Genomic DNA, 13,497 nt, shown 5'->3' on the forward strand with positions numbered 1-13,497 from the left:
CCCACCTGAAAGAGAAGTTGGTTTCCTTTTTTTTTTTAAATCCAGGGCAGGTATTCCAGGTTGGCGGGCAGGTCTATTCCTCATGGATATTCACCCCTTTCTTGAATCTTCCATTCAGGAACATCTAATCTAATTTTTTTCAAGTAACTGTTCCATCCTGTGCCTCTCCCATTCCCCAGAGCAGTGCTCCCCAGAGGATTAGCCCACAGGGAGCTGAGAAGAGTGTGTCAGAATGCAAACGGATGCTCTTCATCCAGAATGTCATGCGCTGGGAAAAAACTGTCACCTGAATTAAACAATGGCCTGTTGATTCGTGGTCTGGAACAAGCCCTCAACTCATTATGAATGGATAACAAGTAACTGATCTGTTGGACCACAAGTCCAACAGATTCCCTCTGTCCTATAGCACTGTCCCTGTCTGCATGGCCTGGGTGGCAGCTGGCAGGACAGGGAAGATGGCATGCCCACTGTCTTGCTATACCAGTTCCAACATAGCTCTGATCTCTTTTGCTCATGTTCCTTTGGGTAAAAGTCAGCCACATGGCCACAGGTAGTTGCAAGAGGGGTTGTGGTTGCAGTTGACGGTCAGTGATATACTAGCCCTGATTGCTGCACTGTGAAAGGAGCCAGTGAAGTTTGATGGACAGCTAAGAATCTGCCAGAACCAGCCTAAGGGTGTCGAAGGCCTGGAGGAAGCTTACAACTTTTACTTAATAAAATAAAACTAAATTCTACAAGGTTAGTTAGGAGGAGAGTTCCCTCATAGAGATGAGCAACTTGACCTTGAGCCACCTCCTCCACCCCAAAGATAATAGTCCTTTAGGGGTTCTATTGCTATCACCATGGGCAGTAACCCTTAGGCTCATTGGGCTGCTATTGCCCAAACTAGAACACCCCTTCCTTGAATCTTCCATTCAGAAACATCTAATCTAAATTTTTTTCAAGTAACTGTACCATTTAGTACAAAAGTGCTGTGTAACAAGCAGCAGACAACATGAGGTTTATTTCTCCTGTGTGTGCAGTGGGGCTGGTGCTGCTCAGCAGTGGCATGTGGGCTCCTCTGTTTTGGCTCCAGGCCAAGGTTGGGCTTAGGTTTAGGTGCCTGCACATGTTTTTCATCCTGTTGGAATCAGCCAGCTGGCAAGAGCATGTTCCTCTTCTGGCAGGGCAGAGAGTACAATCAGCAGGGCTCCTGAAGCCTGAACTTAGGGCTCACATGCTGTCATTTCTCCCTGGTGCTATTGGAAGTCACATGCAAGCCACCTGGGCAAGATCACAGCCAAAATGTGGGGAAGCATGCACCAGGGACCAGGAGATGGCTGCAGGGAGAAGTAAACAATGGGGTCCCTATGGCCATGCAGAGTAGGGGGAAACAGATACTTAGTGACATCCTGCAAAAGAATCTGGCCCAAAGGAAGATGTTTATTCACCCTTGGCTTGGCATCTCTGGGGTTGGAGGGTGTGTAGGGCCATACCCCTGGGGGCCTTTCTCTCCAACCCCATGTGGTATTTTCCAGGAAATCCAATGTTGGTTTCTCCCTGTGCAATCTCTATGGCTTCCAGCCTGAAATACATTCTTTTTATGTTTATGTAGGTTTCAGGTCTCTGTACCATGACTTTTCTCTTCCAGAAATCATGGCTGTATGATGTGATTTTTAAGGGGGTTCCCCCACCCAGACTTGGATGGTCTAATTTAATCAAGCCTCTTTGTATGCTAAGAAGAGAGACCCACTTAAGCTAGCTCAAGTAAAGTGGGATTTGTTGTAAGGACACACTGGGAATGTCATGAGCCCAAAGACAGGAACTGGGTGGTCCATCCGAGTCTCAGTGAAACCACAACTAGTCCTTAGGTCCCCCATAGCCTTACTCCATGTTGTGTTCCCTCCTCTTTGCATCTGCTCCTTTCTCCTCTCTGTAGACTTAATTTCAGGTCCTCCACGCATTCTCATTCCCACATAAATTCAGCCTGCTCTGCAGCCCACTGCACCTACCCCAGGCTCCTGTAATGGAGCAACTTCCCCATAGCCTCCTACCTTCTGCTTCCACTGGAAACTGCCTCTGTCTTTCAGTTTCTCATCTCCAGGTTTCCAAGAGAAATAGGATCAACCTATCTGTTTTGGTCCAGCTACACAGGTTTAAGTTGCCCAAGATCTTACAGATGCATGAGTCCTGTGGATGCCTCTGGCAAGGGTCTAGCAATGCATGATGGTAGCCGTGGCCACGCTCACTCCACAGGACTCTGGGCAGGGCTGTGTTCCTGTGCATAGGTGAGGCAGGCACCCAGACGTCTCTTACACAACATTCTTTTCCCTAGACCCTCAGGTGTGTCGTCTTGGGCCTGATGTTTCATGATTTGTGCTGAATCCTTTAGCTAAGCCCCACACATTTCATCTCTCAGGGCAATTTTTGTTATTTTCTCCTATGAAGTTCAAGTTTTGAAGTTCAAGATTTTTACTATGAAAAAGGTCCTATTTAATTTCCCGTTTCAATTTACTGGAGCATAAGGAATTGTCCATTAGCATTTCTAAGTAGGTAGAAATAACCAGTATTCCCAGAGTTGATGTAATTCCAACCCAAATCACTGAAACACTGATAGTAGTAGGTTTTTGCAGCTGTGTCAAGAGTAACTGAATATGTTTAAAGGGACTTCTTGAAATATTGAAAATGGCTCATGCATCTATACCATTGCCTTAGGAGATGACAGGTTGGAGTCCCTGCTTAAGTTTAAAAGGCTATTTTGTAAATGAAGTTAGCCTAGTGAGAGGACTACTTAAGCCATCCCTGATCATGGGCACACTGATGCCAATAAGGGTCTGGGGGCATGTCTGCTGCAGTGGGATGTCCCCAGATTCCCAGGCTCAGGCTAGAGCAGAGTAGGCAGTTGCAAAGAAGAACTGCGGGAACAGGAGCAATGATTGAAGCTCAGGACCCAGGCTTACCTGGAGTCCATTCACTCTACCAGTTAGGAGGTACGGTGTGACCTCAGGCCATCCACTTCAAAACTGCATCTCAGTTTCTCCATCTGGGAAATGAGTTGGTAATGCCTTCCCCACTCCAGTACTGAGAGGGTTAAATGAGACCATATGCATCTATTGACTGACAGCTACTTAGTTTTTGTAATTAATAATAGTGGAGAACTCTCAATAGAGCAAGAGACTTTCAGTCTGATTTTGAGTTTCAAGATGGCATAATGTCCTTGTTCAGTGCCTAACCCAATGTCACGTATCAAGTCTTCTGAAGAAATAGAGGCATGATATTGTATCATGCCAATAATAATTGCCACTTTGTATCTATTAGGTCCCAGGGACTGTGTGGCTGTTAGGTGCATTTGCTCATGTCATCTGCACAGCCGTCTTATGAAGCCAGGGTTATTCATCCATTTTATAAATAAGGAAACTGAGGCTCAGAAAAGTTAAATAACTTGCTCAATACTCAGATGACAATCAGCAGAGCCAAGATTTGACCTCAGAGCTATATGATTCTCAAGCTCTGAGTGTAGTAAATATGACAGGAATGAACTTCTTTGTAGTTGAGCTATTCCAGGGTTTGATAAATTTTGCCAGCCAGAAAACAGAAAAAGAATTTTAAAAGATAATTTCAGAAGTTGGGGGTGAGGTCGATCCTCTGGGGGAAGTCCCACTGTGGGCCCCTTTGCTTGCCCACTTTGTGCTGTTCCCCACCCCCAGCCCACCCTGCCTCTGGATTTGCCTGCGTTGCCTCCCAGCCTGCAGGTGGAAGTAGGCGGGAGTAGTGGGAGCATATAATTTGCTTTCTGGAGAATAACAGGCTCATAGTTTTGGCTACAGAAAGGATGGCCAGAGTCCCAAAATATAGCCCACAGTGTTTGAAACTGAAAATGTATCTCGAGATTTTCCTACTTGCACATCTTACTGCACGCTGTTCCTTGAGTTGTAGATGCTCTCCGTGTGTCACCCATTGCCTTCCACGGTCTTCCAGATTACCAGGCAGATTGGAGGGGGTGAGTACCCTAGACCCAAGATGACAGCTGGTCTAATCCAGGGCCTCTCAACCTTGGTACCATTCATATTTTGGACCAGATAGCTCTTGGCTGTGGGGGCCGTCCTGCCCACTGTAGGATGCCAAGCTGCAGTCCTGGCCTCTAGGTGCCAGTGGCCCCCCTCAGTTGTAACAACAAAAATATCCCCAAATGTTGCCAAATGTCCCAAGTTGCCAAATGTCCCCACTGGTCTCATCTAATTGCTTTGGTTCCTTGACCCCATGCTTGCTGGACAGTCCTGATGTCCATGCTTGGACGGCTCTAGGGTTGGAGAGAACTCACTTGTTCTCAGCTTTGGAGAAAACTAAGTTTAGAAAACACCTCCTTCTGGTCCACCTTGTAGAGACTCTTCTAGAGACTTTAATGCATCTCTCCAGCTCCCTAATCACCCCTTCCTGGTCTCCCCTGACCACTGGGCCTCGTGGCAGGGTCTCCAATGCCTACAGATGCCATCATGGCACACTCGGCTTCTTCTTGGTACTAGAAGTTCTCCATGCCGTCAACAGCTCCTCACACAGAAGGGCTGTACCTCCCCTCCTTGCCCTGACCAAACTGGACGATCAGATTAGACACTGTCCAGGTCATGGTTTCTCCATTAAAAAGCTGAGAGACAGGAATGCTGACCACAAACCCAGGATGCCTTGGACCATCCTCAGAGGGAATTGAGCAGTGATCCAGAGATCTGGTGAGCAAGGGGCATGATTTTCCAGAACTTTCTACAGGTCTATTCTCATGTCAGGTAGACTCCTAATTGAAGGACCTAGACCTTGGAAAACGAAAGCCATTGTGTCCTCCAGGTCTACACTGCCGGGAAGGCTGAGAGGTCTCAGATCTTATGACTGCTCCTCAGATCAAGCCGAGGCGAGGACCAGGGCAGCCATTCCTCAGGTAATGTAGAGCGTGAGCAGAGCAGGCGATGGCGCCAAGGTAGGGCTGGCACAGTTCTGAGCTGAACAACTCATTCTTTCTTCTAAGGAACCTTCCGCACAGAAGACCATGAATGTAAAACCGCTTCGTAGACACTGGAACAGCTGAATGCACAAACACAAAATATGAAGTTCAATGGTCTGTGAATCCCCACCCTCCTGGCTCGATGGCTTCTGGCCAGACCCTCTCAGCTCTGGCCAGGCAAAGTTGCAAACCAAGTTTAGTAGCAAGTTCCTAAGGAAAAGATTATGCAGAAAATTCTCTGAAATGCCATTAGCTTAACCTGATTTGACTTATTAAATCAAGAGACATCTATCAGTCTCTCTTGTTCTCCCTCTTGGTGGCGCCCAGCACGGTGGCACCCAGATATTCAGACCAATGTATTACATTATGGCGGAAATGGGGGTGTCTGGGAGGACAAGAACATAGAGCCCCCTCACAGTGACCTGGGAAGGCTCAGGACAGAGAGGGGCTCTGCTGGTAACACAGGGACATGCACAGTGCACAGGGTTTGGTAGTAAATATCACTTATGGTAGAGTGAGAAGTGCTTTGTATTGATATCTAATTTAATCCTTATTGATGAGAGGTAATTTTATTGTCCCTTTCTTGGGGAAGGGGAGGCTGAGAAAAGGGAAGCATGTGTTCATGGCCAAGCAGCTGGCATTAGAACCTTAGAAGTATGGTATAGACCCTTCTCATCAAACACTCTTCTTCAGTGCTAAGCACTGAGTGACAACAGGTTCACAGAGGCCTGGACCTTGTAATACTCTTTCTAATCTCAAGCACGACCTGTCTGCTTTATCCCAGGTTCTCCAGAGAAACAGAATGAACAGGACATGTCTACCTACTTATCTTTCTGCCTATTTATTAGAGATTTATTTCAAGGTATTGACTCTGGTGATTTTGGAGGCCTGACAGATCCAAAATATGGAGGGCAGGTGAGCAGTGGAGACCTGGGAAAAAATTAATGTTGTAAGTTCAAGCCAAACACAGGTTGCTGGCAGAATTCCCTATTGCCTGACAGGTTAGTCTTTGTCTATTAAGCATGCAACTGATTGGGCATGGCCCACTCACATTGGTAGGGTAATGGACTTTACTCAAGCTTACTGATGGCATCTTTTAAAAATGACTTTTACAGAAGCATCAAGAATAATGTTTGACCAAAATATCTGGGTATGGGGACCTGGCCACATTGACAGATAAAATTAGCCATCATGATGTCCCCCCTATTTGTCGAGTTGGGGGCACCTGCTGTCAATGCTGCCATAGCCCCTGATTCATTCTGCATTTCCTTTAGGTATTAGGCAAATAGCACTTTTCCTGAAGCTCTGCCAAAGCAAAATTGGAATTTTCCAGAAGGAACTTGGCGAGGAATAGAGGAAGTGAAAAGAAAAAGAAAACCATGAAAATGGAGATGTAGACAGGATTTTTTAGAAATATGTCAACTTTATTGAGGTATAAGTTGCATATTAAAATGCATCCTTTTTAAGAGGCTGCTTTATTGAGTTTTGACAAGTGCATACAACCACCACAATCAAGATAGTGAACATTCCTGTCACATCAACTAGTTCTCCCAACTTCAGAAAATCACTGATAGGCTTTTGCTATGACAGACCAATTTTGTCTTTTCTGGAATTTCGTATAAATGGTGTTCTACAGTCTGTCATCTTTTGCATCTGGTGTCTTTCGGTGCCATATGCTTTTGAGATTCAGAGACTGCTGCATCTATCAGATGTATGTTTCTTTCTACTGAGCAATAGTGTCCCCTTATGTGGCTGTCTCTCAATGTGTTTACTCATCTGCCCACTGATGTATATTTGGGTTGTTTCCAGTTTTTTGTGATTTTTCTTTTGTCACCTTTGTGTTGTTATTGTTGTGTTTTGTTGGCTAGACTCTTTTTCTGATACTACAAACTGATCCTCCCTGTCTGAAAAACTCTATCAAGTTATTCCTCCATATTTGAGGATGGGTCTAATTCTATGTTTACTACACAGAAATTCCTGGTGGATCTTTACTCCAGTGAATCTTCAAGCTCCTCCCTGAGTGCTCACCTCCAGAAAGGCATGGCTTCCACTCCTACAGGTTTGTGATTTCGGTTCCTTTGGATGAACTCCACTGAACACAACAACTGGTTTAGCCCAGTTTGACTCCCTCTGGCCCACACTTCAGCTGGAACGTCAACTGCTCAGACAGTAGGGGCCAGGGTACTTGGCTGAGGCAAGTGGAGAAAGAGGCTGTGGCAGACACTGTTACTAGCTTACCCAGCACCCACTGCACCTTTCTTCCTTGCAAAGAGAACCTGAAGCCCAGACTCAAGCAACGATCTGGCTTCAGCTCAATGGTGGCAATCCTGTTTCCTCCTTTCCAGGTCTCTCCAAGGGCAGAAGTGGACATGAGACCTAGAGCTAAGTGGAGGTCAGCTTGCAGGGGCTTCTGAGAAAGCTTTTGCCTTTTTGATAAAGAGCACAAATATAGAAGATACTGCCCTTCTACCTTCCCCTTGCCTTGAATGTAGACCTCCCAATGAGCTCTAGCAACCTTCCTGTGCAATGGGGGACAGGCCAAGAAACACAGAGAAACTTTAGCCCTGATGAAATGGGAAATCATCATTGGTATTTGTCCACTTCTGTGTTCTTGTTACATGTGACAAATAAACCCCTATTACTTTAAGCTCTCTCTCTCTCTCTTTCTCTCTCTCTCTACACACACACACACACACACACACACACACACACACACATATATATATTTTAGTTGTAGGTGGACACAATACCCTTTTATTTATGTGGTGCTGAGGATCGAACCCAGGACCTCACACATGTGAGACGAGTGCTCTACTGCTGAGCCACAGCCCGAGCCCTTTAAGCTACTATTAATAAGGCTTTTGTTATAGCCAAATAAGTCCTTGGACTATATAGGAAGGTTTTTTTGTTTTGTTTTGCTTTTTGGGTTTTTTTGTATTGGGGGATTAAATGCAGGGTACTTCACCCTGAGCTACATCCCCAGTTCTTTTTATTTATTTAATTTTGAAGGGTCTCACTAAGTTGCTTAGGGCCTCTATAAATCCCTGAGGCTGGCCTTCATCTTGCAATACTCCTGCCTCAGCCTCCCAAGACGCTGGGGTTACAGGTGTGAACCCCTGTGCCCAGCTTATGGAGGTTCTAAAAGGAACATTGGAGCAGATGAAAGATAAATGTCATGTTTCTTTGACTAGGGCCAATCTTACCTACAAACAGAACTCACCTCTTCTCAAATCTTCTAGTAATCTCCTAGGTTTTCTTTCTGGTTCCTTCTGCCCTCTTTTTTCCTCCCAGAGAATGTAAGTGGGTCTTCTCTTCTCTACCATTTGTTGTGTGTCCCTGGGAAAAACACTTAACCTCTCTGCAGCTGCATTTCTTCCTGTCTGAAATATGGATAATAATACCTGGTTGCTCTGAGGATCTAAAGGAAATAGAACAGCAAAATAAAGTTCTCCTAACAGCCTCTCCTGGATCTGCAGGAACCCCATGGGTGATGACAATGAAGACGGGGGAAGGTGTGCAAGGCTCGGAATCATGTGGAAGCTGCACTAGGACACCCCCTTCCTGCATCCCCACTATCCTGTAGCAAAGCTGGGACCTCTAAACTAAGATCACAGGAAATGCAGGTTTGCAGCTGCCACTTCCTGCCCCTGCTGCTGCAAAATCCCCTTCACCATGCAGTAGGCTGGGATATCAGGCCACCTTGCAAGGTGTGTTGGAGGATACCAGCTGTCCCTCCAGTGCCTCCACCACAGCCCCGCCCCCGTGGAGGGGTGCTATTGATTACTCAGACCTTCGCACAGAAGCAAACCTAACTGCAGAACCTGTCTCCCATTGCATTTCATCTTATTGAGTTCTGACCAAGGTTCTCACATATCCAGGTCCTTTGGTAAATTAAACTTTGATTCATCTTCCGTATTTGCCATTTCTCATTCATTTTGCATCATCTGCAAATTTAATCTAAGTCAAGTTTACTTTCCCTCCAGGTTATTAATGAGCACTGTATATTGGATGATACGGTTTCCGGTATTGAGCCCTATGGGATCTCTCTTGATTCCTATTCACATTCGAATCTAATTTAAGATGCCACCAATTATCATTTGTATTGGCCATTTGTCAACAAAACCCAAGATGACATTACAGTCAAATCTTCCAGGCTCTACTTCTTTAATTGCTCTATGAATTGCTTGGGTCAGAGGTTTCACATCAAATAAATGTTGAAATGATTTCCACTGAATTCCCCTGTGGGGTTTCAAGGCTGTAATTGTATTCAAAAATGGTTGTGCCTATATTAGAGAGAATAATTGGAGGCTTTTGAATCTGCCTGGCTTCTTGCTCATTAGATTCTCTTTCACCATGTGCATAGAGATCCATTTTCTTATTGAATTTCTTAACTTCTTACCTGGAAGGACGGCAGACCACCAAACGCTCATTTCCTGAGTTACCGCATTGATGGATGCTCTTCTGCTTCTAAAGTTTGGAACCCTCCAGGCCCCAGGTTCCTGTTGTCTCCCCAGCTTGTGCTGTGGCTTTTGGGTACTGAGAGCCTGAGGTGTCTCCCTCTTCTGCTTGAGCACCAAATTTTAGGTACCCCTTACCTAGTTAGTGGTCAGTCATTCCATTATCTTCTAGTCCAGGATTCCCAGTCTTGACCAATTGTGTCCCCTCCCACACCCACTCCCCACTGGAGCAACGGCAATGCCTGCAGGGAGTTTTGGTTGTCACCACTCAAGTGGTGGGGGACAGTGCTACTGGTATCAACTGGGGCAGGGCCAGGGAGGGATCTCTAATCATCTCACAACGCACAGCACAGTACCCCACAACAAAGGGCTTTCTGGCCCAAAATGCCAATAGTGCTAAAATTGAGAGATCCTGTAAAATCCAAGCCATTCTCAAAGTTGTCCCCCGTCACTGCCACCAAGGAAGAGGGAGCAGTTAACTGAGAGGCAGAGATCTGCTGCCCACTGGCTCTTCACCTCCCCCCTCTGGCTACCTCTCTTTCCCCATTAGATCTAGGAAGGAGTCAGGTCGGTAGTAGAGATTGCAAATTCTTAAATGCCATTTCACTCCCTGCCTTCCATTCCCTCCTGTGTCCTTCCTTCCTTCCTTCCTTCCTTCCTTCCTTCCTTCCTTCCTTCCTTCCTTCCTTCCTTCCCACTCTTCTTTCCACCCACCTTTTCTCTTTCCCTTCCTCTCTCTTTCCCTCCCCTTCTTTCTTGCTTCCTGATTTCTTTAAAATCTATTTATTGGGCTCCAGTCACAGGCCAAGCACTGTCACAGACACTGCAGATGCGGAAGTTCATAAACAGACAGAATCCCTGCCCACAGGGGGGAGTGAGATAGAGCCCCACAGCAGGCATTTCAGAGGCGTGTAGGTGCTTCAGAGAAGGCAGCACTCTCTGATCTGTACAGTGACCACTCATTTTAGTGGCCCCAAACCCAGCCTCTCATCTGGGCCATGCAGAAGCTTCCGGAGACAGACTCTGGAGTTCGACTCCTGGGTTTTCTACTCATGAATTCTGTAGCCATCAGCAAGTTTATTCATCTTTTGGAGCTTTAGTTCCCAAGAAAGTAATGACATCTCTCTCGCACAGTTGTTCTAAGGATTAAAAGAGATAGTGTATATTAAGGGCTCAGCACTGGTCTTGGCGTTTTGTAAATTCTCAATAAAGGAGCTGTTATAATGTCCATATGGAGAAGAATCCTCCTGCCCATATGTTATCCTTTGCAATGAACCACCACTGCCCACTTCTTCCCCTGGTGGATACTGAGAAACAGAGACTTACTAAATACCACTCGGGTGGACACCTGGCCCTTCTCCCCCCTGATCCTGACTCTCCTGTTATCTAAGTCCTCCACCAGTGGAGTCGATGAGAAACCGCTGCACTGATGTTAAAGGTGGTGGGACTGATTTTATTCAGAGACTGCTGCAGCCGGGGAGATTGATGTCATTGTGGAACTGAACTCAATTCCACTGAAACAAAAGAGGAGACTTCTTAACCCCTGGGTTTTGATAAAGGAAAAGCACTGAAAGGTGTGTAAGTGAGGGTGTCACCAATGGAATTGGGCCCTCTGTGCTTGCTAATTTGTTCTTGTCTTGGGGAGAAACAAACTTCTCATATTTTTTAGACAAGAGGTAGCTTTGCAGGTTGGGTGAGGTGCCTACTCAGCCTCCCGAAGAGGCGGAGGCCAGAGAGCCCTCTTCCTCCATGTTTGTGTTTCAGAGGGACAACTCCCAGGTCCTCCGGGAAATGTTTCTGGATGGAAGAAGACCTACACCTCTAAGAGTTTATAATTGAAAGTTTTCTAAAGTAAGTTTTCTCTAGCAATGGGAAGTCGGGGGCATATAGTCAGGTTTCAGTTGGAACAAACAGTAAGTTCTGGCAACCTTTGAACTTTCTCAACCAGACAGTTTAAGGGCCATTCTAGGGACACAGTCTTGGCTGGTAGGAGCTCTGGTGGCATTTGGTCAAGCCTCGGTGTGGAGCAGTTGGATGGAGTCATTTGTGCCCAGAGGCTTGCAGTGGTTGATGGGTAGGCTCTCCCGTGGACCTCGTCCTCCTTGCCCATGGTCATGGGTTTCTGTGGACTTCCTTCTCCTAAGAGGAGTCTTGGTGTATCTTTTTTCTTTATCTTGGGCCTGAAAAAAAGCTTCACATTTCATTATTGCTCAGCCTCCTGAGGGTGTGGCAGATGTTGTCATCTGTTAATAGACAGGTTCTAGTTCAGAGAAACACCTTTTAAAAATCCGTTTGAACTTTCTTGTCAAAAATGTAAAGTATCCAGGGAAGGACTATGGTAAAAAATTAAAGTCCCCTTTTCTCCAAGCCCAATTCCCCAGAGTGGATCATCCCTAACTGGGTGCGGTGGCACATGCCTGTAATCCCAGTAACTCTGGAGGTTGAGCAGGAGGATCACAAATTCAAGGCCAGCCTTTGCAAATTAGCAAGACCCTATCTCAAAATTTAAAATAAAAATTAAAAAGTCAGTGGGTGTAGCTCAGTGGTAGAGGGCCCCTGGGTTCAATCCCCAGTACAAACAAACACATTACTAACGTTCTTTATGAAAGCTTATCATGCGCCTCAGAGGCTGGTATTATTACCCCACTTTCCAGGAGGGGAGACCAAGGCCTTTTCCCATTTGCATGGTGACCAGTTGGCAGGTTGGGGAACAAGGACGGAGACCCAGGCTCTCTGACTGCGTTTGCTCTTTCCCGCAATGGCCTGTGCGAACGGTTTTATTTTCCCCTTTTTAGTCAGGGTCACATTCTATCCAGAAGTTGGCTTGATTCACCAAACAATAGGCTAAGGCTGTTTTCCTGTCAACACGTAAGTCCACCTTGTTCTTCTGAAGGAGTGTTACCTCTCGCCTGTTTGACCCTGATCCTCTTGACGGTGATTTCAGTTACTGCCCACTTCTTGCCAGTGCAAACAGTGTCGTGATGAGCTCCTAATTACAGGATTTCATACACATTTGCATCTCTGTTTGGTAGTCCTAAAAGTAGAATGGTGGTATCAAAATTTATGCCTATTTAGATTTTGCTGGTCATTGTTTTTTTAAATTTCTTATTTATTTTGATTTGTTTTAATTAGTTACAAATGACAGTACAATGATCTTGACAATTATATCCCATCTGACTCAAGTGCTGGTCATTATTAAAGGACCCAGAGGACACCTTTAAGATATTGCTGTGTGACTGGGGCCGGGGGATGCCTCGCTTGGTTTACTTCTGCCAGAAACACTTGGCCTTTCACCACGTCCTGAATCCTCAGGCAAAACAGCCAGTTAATGACTGAGAGCAAATTAGTGGGGAGGGTCCCGTGGGGCTGGGGAGGCTCCCTGGAGCACCTCCATGTATTGAGAATGTTGAAGTAAATTAACTGTTAATCCTTATGAGTGGCGTGGGTGTGATAAACCTGGCTTCAGTTTGACAAGAGGGGATCCCAATCATCTTCCATAATTCATGAGGATAGGTGTGAATGTAATCACAATTCAGCCTCTAATCCTCCCTTGGTGCTGGGTCTATATTCTTTACCTAAAGCCTAAATGTCCTAAGCAGGTTGAAATTAACAGTCACAGTGGTCCTGAGGAACTTCTTCCATTTGAGTCCCCTCCCCGCTGCTATCACCTTTTAACTTTCTTATATGCTAAAGAAACCAGATAAACCCATTTTAATTGGTTTTTAAAATATGCATACCAAGAAAGAGCCCCCTAATTTGAAGGAAGCTTACTGATTTGTTTTATTTTGTTTTGTTTTTCAACCTCAGGCAAAATGATCCAGGAATGAGCCTGGGGACAGGAAGACATTAATGCCAGTAATCTCATTGCTTTGTCGTTAAAGTAGTATGTATGGAAATGACAAAAACAAAAGATTAGAACTGCCACCTATTTGTCATCATTGGGCTTACAGCATGGTAGCTACAGTGTCTTCCAAAGGACAGGACAGATGGGATCTAATCATATACTGAGGGACATGGCTGTCTATACCACTTTGATGCAGTTGAAGGAGTGCGCGTGCACACACACGTGCA

The sequence above is a fragment of the Marmota flaviventris genome, chromosome 16 (assembly GCF_047511675.1).
Source record: "Marmota flaviventris isolate mMarFla1 chromosome 16, mMarFla1.hap1, whole genome shotgun sequence".
NCBI classification, from domain to species: domain Eukaryota; kingdom Metazoa; phylum Chordata; class Mammalia; order Rodentia; family Sciuridae; genus Marmota; species Marmota flaviventris.